This window comes from Branchiostoma floridae, chromosome 6 (assembly GCF_000003815.2).
Source record: "Branchiostoma floridae strain S238N-H82 chromosome 6, Bfl_VNyyK, whole genome shotgun sequence".
Taxonomy (NCBI): domain Eukaryota; kingdom Metazoa; phylum Chordata; class Leptocardii; order Amphioxiformes; family Branchiostomatidae; genus Branchiostoma; species Branchiostoma floridae.
In genome coordinates this window covers 27653812-27660007 of record NC_049984.1, presented here as the reverse complement: position 1 = coordinate 27660007, position 6196 = coordinate 27653812, and positions in this window count along the sequence as shown.

The following is a 6196-nucleotide window of genomic DNA, read 5'->3' as shown; positions in this document are numbered from 1 at the left end:
CTTCCGGCAGACTAAGATGAGCCGATGCAGGCGCTTCTGATGTTATGTCAAGCGATGGTAACTTCCTAACATTGGGTGAGCTGGCCCAGAAACATGAAATAGTCTTTACACCTGTTGATATGCTCAGATACTCTAGCCTGAAGTCAGCTATCCCAAATGGTTGGAAAAATACAGTAAAAAAGGATCAGCTCGGTGATTCGGTGGAAAACACCATCGCTTCTCAGGCCTTCTCTTGTAAACAATTATATGATATATATTTAAAACAAACATTTGAACCCCCAACGGGCCAAGATGAATTGTTAAGCGTTCTAGAAAATGAAAACAACTTGGAAAAAGTGTATTTATTACCTTTCACATGTACTAAGAATGTTAAACTACAGTACTTTCAGTATAAGATCATACATAGATTTTTGCCGACAAATTGCTATTTAAAGAAAATCAAAGTTACAGACTCAGATAAATGTCCTTTTTGTAACAACAAACAAAACCTAAACCACCTGTTTGTAGATTGTGTCTATGTTATTAGTTATTGGAACGACTTTTGCTCATGGTGGCTCAAAACCTTTTCAGAACATATTGTATTAACGAAAACTGATATTATGTATGGTAAGGTTAACAAGCAGAAAATGAATAAATACTTGAATCAATGTTTATTACATGCAAAATATGCCATATTTAAGAATGTATCTTCGAATACTAAGCCTTATTTTTGTGACACAATCTTCTGTTATTAACTTTCGAGACCAACATTCTTTGTAATAAGTTACTCCTCATTATGTATATTATGTTATATTAGGGGGCTTGCCACAGGGTTTCTTTTTTGTATTTGAAAGTTATACTGAATAAAAAAAAATAAAAAATAAAAAAAAAAAAAAAAAAAAAAAAAAAATATAGAAAAGTTACAAAGTAATTTTGGGTACTCAAATCACTTTCTACCTTCTGCTTACGGGTTTACTATGATATTCAAGTGTTGAAAGTAACGCACATTTTCTTTGAAATTTCGTCAGTCCGATCTTATGGGGTCGCTTTTTTGCGGTTACCGACGGGTTAGCGGTTATCCCACATGCGAGCCTTCATTCGTATATAGAAAAGTTACAAAGTAATTTTGGGTCCTCAAATCACTTTCTACCCGCTGCTTACGTATTTTACTATGATATTCAAGTGTTGAAAGTAACGCACATTTACTTTGAAATTTCGGAAGTCCGATCGTATGGGGTCGCTTTTTTTGCGGTTACCAAAGGGTTAGCGGTAATCCCACATGTGAGCTTTCATTCGTATATAGAAATGTTACAAAGTAATTTTGGGTCCTCAAATCACTTTCTACCTGCTACTAACGAGTTTACTATGATATTCAAGTGTTGAAAGTAACGCAAATTGTCTTTGAACTTTTGGAAGTCCGATGGTATGGGGTCGCTTTTTTGCGGTGAACGAAGGGTTAGCGGTTATCCAACGTGTGAGCCTTCTTTCGTATATAGAAAAGTTACAAAGTAATTTTGGGTCCTCAAATCACTTTCTACCCGCTACTAACGAGTTTACTATGATATTCAAGTGTTGAAAGTAACGCACATTTTCTTTGAAATTTCGGAAGTCCGATCGCATGGGGTCGCTTTTTTGCGGTGAACGAAGGGTCAGCGGTTATCCCACGTGTGAGCCTTCTTTCGTATATAGAAAAGTTACAAAGTAATTTTGGGTCCTCAAATCACTTTCTACCTGCTACTAACGAGTTTACTATGATATTCAAGTGTTGAAAGTAACGCACATTTTCTTTGAACTTTTGGAAGTCCGATCGTATGAGGTAACTTTTTTGCGGTTACCCACGGGTTAGCGGTAATCCCACATGTGAGTTTTCATTCGTATATGGAAAAGTTACAAAGTAATTTTGGGTCCTCAAATCACTTTCTACCTGCTACTAACGAGTTTACTATGATATTCAAGTGTTGAAAGTAACGCAGATTTTCTTTGAACTTTTGGAAGTCCGATCGTATGAGGTAACTTTTTTGCGGTTACCGAAGGGTTAGCGGTAATCCCACATGTGAGTTTTCATTCGTATATAGAAAAGTTACAAAGTAATTTTGCGTCCTCAAATCACTTTCTACCTGCTACTAACGAGTTTACTATGATATTCAAGTGTTGAAAGTAACGCACATTTTCTTTGAACTTTTGGAAGTCCGATCGTATGAGGTAACTTTTTTGCGGTTACCGAAGGGTTAGCGGTAATCCCACATGTGAGTTTTCATTCGTATATGGAAAAGTTACAAAGTAATTTTGGGTCCTCAAATCACTTTCTACCTGCTACTAACGAGTTTACTATGATATTCAAGTGTTGAAAGTAACGCAGATTTTCTTTGAACTTTTGGAAGTCCGATCGTATGAGGTAACTTTTTTGCGGTTACCGAAGGGTTAGCGGTAATCCCACATGTGAGTTTTCATTCGTATATAGAAAAGTTACAAAGTAATTTTGCGTCCTCAAATCACTTTCTACCTGCTACTAACGAGTTTACTATGATATTCAAGTGTTGAAAGTAACGCACATTTTCTTTGAACTGTTGTAAGTCCGATCGTATGGGGTCGCTTTTTTGCGGACACCGAAGTGTTGGCGGTTATTCCACATGTGAGCCTTCATTCGTAGTTAGTATATAGAAAAATTACAAAGTAATTTTGGGTCCTCAAATCACTTTCTACCTGCCGCTTACGTGTTTAACTCTAATATTCAAGTGTTGAAATAAACGCACATTTACTTTGAAATTTCGGAAGTCCGATCGTATGGGGTCACTTTTTTGCGGTTACCGAAGGGTTAGCGGTTATCCCACATGTGAGCCTTCATTCGTATATAGAAAAGTTACAAAGTAATTTTGGGTACTCAAGTTACTTTCTACCTGCTGCTTACGGGTTGTACTATGATATTCAAGTATTGAAAATAACGCACATTTTCTTTGAACTTTTGGAAGTCCGATCGTATGGGGTCACTTTTTTGCGGTTACCGACGGGTTAGCGGTTATCCTACATGTGAGCCTTCATTCGTATATAAAAAAGTTACAAAGTAATTTTGGGTACTCAAATCACTATCTACCTGCTGCTTACGTGTTTTACTATGATATTCACGTGTTGAAAATACGCACATTTTCTTTGAAATTTTGGAAATGCGATCGTATGGGGTCGTTTTTTGCGGTTACCGAAGGGTTAGCGGTTATCCCACATGTGAGCCTTCATTCGTATATAGAAAAGTTACAAAGTAATTTTGGGTCCTCAAATCACTTTCTACCTGCTACTAACGGGTTTTACTATGATATTCAAATGTTGAAAGTAACGCACATTTTCTTTGAACTTTTGGAAGTCCGATCGTTAGCGGTTATCCAACGTGTGAGCCTTCTTTCGTATATAGAAAAGTTACAAAGTAATTTTGGGTACTCAAATCACTTTTTATCTGCTACTAACGGGTTCTACTATAATATTAAAGTGTTGAAAGTAACGCAAATTTTCTTTGAACTTTTGGAAGTCCGATCGTATGGGGTCGCTTTTTGCGGTTACCGAAGGGTTAGCGGTAATCCCACATGTGAGCTTTCATTTGTATATAGAAAAGTTACAAAGTAATTTTGGGTCCTCAAATCACTTTCTACTTGCTGCTTACGTCTTTTACTATGATATTTAAGTGGTGAAAGTAACGCACATTTTCTTTGAACTTTTGGAAGTCCGATCGTATGGGGTCGCTTTTTGCGGTTACCGAAGGGTTAGCGGTAATCCCACATGTGAGTTTTCATTCGTATATAGAAAAGTTACAAAGTAATATTGGGTCCTCAAATCACTTTCTACCTGCTACTAACGTGTTTTACTGTGATATTCAAGTGTTGAAAGTAACGCACATTTTCTTTGAAATTTCGTCAGTCCGATCGTATGGGGTCGCTTTTTTGCGGTTACCGACGGGTTAGCGGTTATCCCACATGCGAGCATTCATTCGTATATAGAAAAGTTACAAAGTAATTTTGGGTACTCAAATCACTTTCTACCTTCTGCTTACGGGTTTACTATGATATTCAAGTGTTGAAAGTAACGCACATTTTCTTTGAAATTTCGTCAGTCCGATCTTATGGGGTCGCTTTTTTGCGGTTACCGACGGGTTAGCGGTTATCCCACATGCGAGCCTTCATTCGTATATAGAAAAGTTACAAAGTAATTTTGGGTCCTCAAATCACTTTCTACCCGCTGCTTACGTATTTTACTATGATATTCAAGTGTTGAAAGTAACGCACATTTACTTTGAAATTTCGGAAGTCCGATCGTATGGGGTCGCTTTTTTTGCGGTTACCGAAGGGTTAGCGGTAATCCCACATGTGAGCTTTCATTCGTATATAGAAATGTTACAAAGTAATTTTGGGTCCTCAAATCACTTTCTACCTGCTACTAACGAGTTTACTATGATATTCAAGTGTTGAAAGTAACGCAAATTGTCTTTGAACTTTTGGAAATCCGATGGTATGGGGTCGCTTTTTTGCGGTGAACGAAGGGTTAGCGGTTATCCAACGTGTGAGCCTTCTTTCGTATATAGAAAAGTTACAAAGTAATTTTGGGTCCTCAAATCACTTTCTACCCGCTACTAACGAGTTTACTATGATATTCAAGTGTTGAAAGTAACGCACATTTTCTTTGAAATTTCGGAAGTCCGATCGCATGGGGTCGCTTTTTTGCGGTGAACGAAGGGTCAGCGGTTATCCAACGTGTGAGCCTTCTTTCGTATATAGAAAAGTTACAAAGTAATTTTGGGTCCTCAAATCACTTTCTACCTGCTACTAACGAGTTTACTATGATATTCAAGTGTTGAAAGTAACGCACATTTTCTTTGAACTTTTGGAAGTCCGATCGTATGAGGTAACTTTTTTTGCGGTTACCGACGGGTTAGCGGTAATCCCACATGAGAGCTTTCATTCGTATATAGAAAAGTTACAAAGTAATTTTGGGTCCTCAAATCACTTTCTACCTGCTACTAACGAGTTTACTATGATATCCAAGTGTTGAAAGTAACGCACATTTTCTTTGAACTTTTGGAAGTCCGATCGTTAGCGGTTATCCAACGTGTGAGCCTTCTTTCGTATATGGAAAAGTTACAAAGTAATTTTGGGTACTCAAATCACTTTTTATCTGCTACTAACGTGTTTTACTATAATATTAAAGTCTTGAAAGTAACGCACATTTTCTTTGAACTTTTGGAAGTCCGATCGTACGGGGTCACTTTTTTGCGGTTACCGAAGGGTTACCTGTAATCCCACATGTGAGTTTTCATTCGTATATAGAAAAGTTACAAAGTAATTTTGGGTCCTCAAATCACTTTCTACCTGCTACTAACGAGTTTACTATGATATTCAAGCGTTGAAAGTAACGCACATTTTCTTTGAACTTTTGGAAGTCCGATCGTATGAGGTCACTTTTTTGAGGTTACCGACGGGTTAGCGTTTATCCTACACGTGAGCCTTCATTCGTATATAGAAAAGTTACAAAGTAATTTTGGGTCTTCAAATCACTTTCTACCTGCTACTAACGGGTTTTACTATGATATTCAAGTGTTGAAAGTAACGCACATTTTCTTTGAAATTTCGGAAGTCCGATCGTATGGGGTCGCTTTTTTGCGGTTACCGACGGGTTAGCGGTTATCCCACATGCGAACCTTCATTCGTATATAGAAAAGTTACAAAGTAATTTTGGGTCCTCAAATCACTTTCTTCCTGCTGCTTACGTATTTTACTATGATATTCAAGTGGTGAAAGTAACGCACATTTTCTTTGAAATTTTGGAAGTCCGATCGTATGAGGTAGGTTTTTTGCGGTTACCGAAGGGTTAGCGGTAATCCCACATGTGAGTTTTCATTCGTATATAGAAAAGTTACAAAGTAATTTTGGGTCCTCAAATCACTTTCTACCTGCTACTAACGAGTTTACTATGATATTCAAGTGTTAAAAGTAACGCACATTTTCTTTGAACTTTTGGAAGTCCGATCGTATGAGGTAACTTTTTTGCGGTTACCGAAGGGTTAGCGGTAATCCCACATGTGAGTTTTCATTCGTATATGGAAAAGTTACAAAGTAATTTTGGGTCCTCAAATCACTTTCTACCTGCTACTAACGAGTTTACTATGATATTCAAGTGTTGAAAGTAACGCAGATTTTCTTTGAACTTTTGGAAGTCCGATCGTATGAGGTAACTTTTT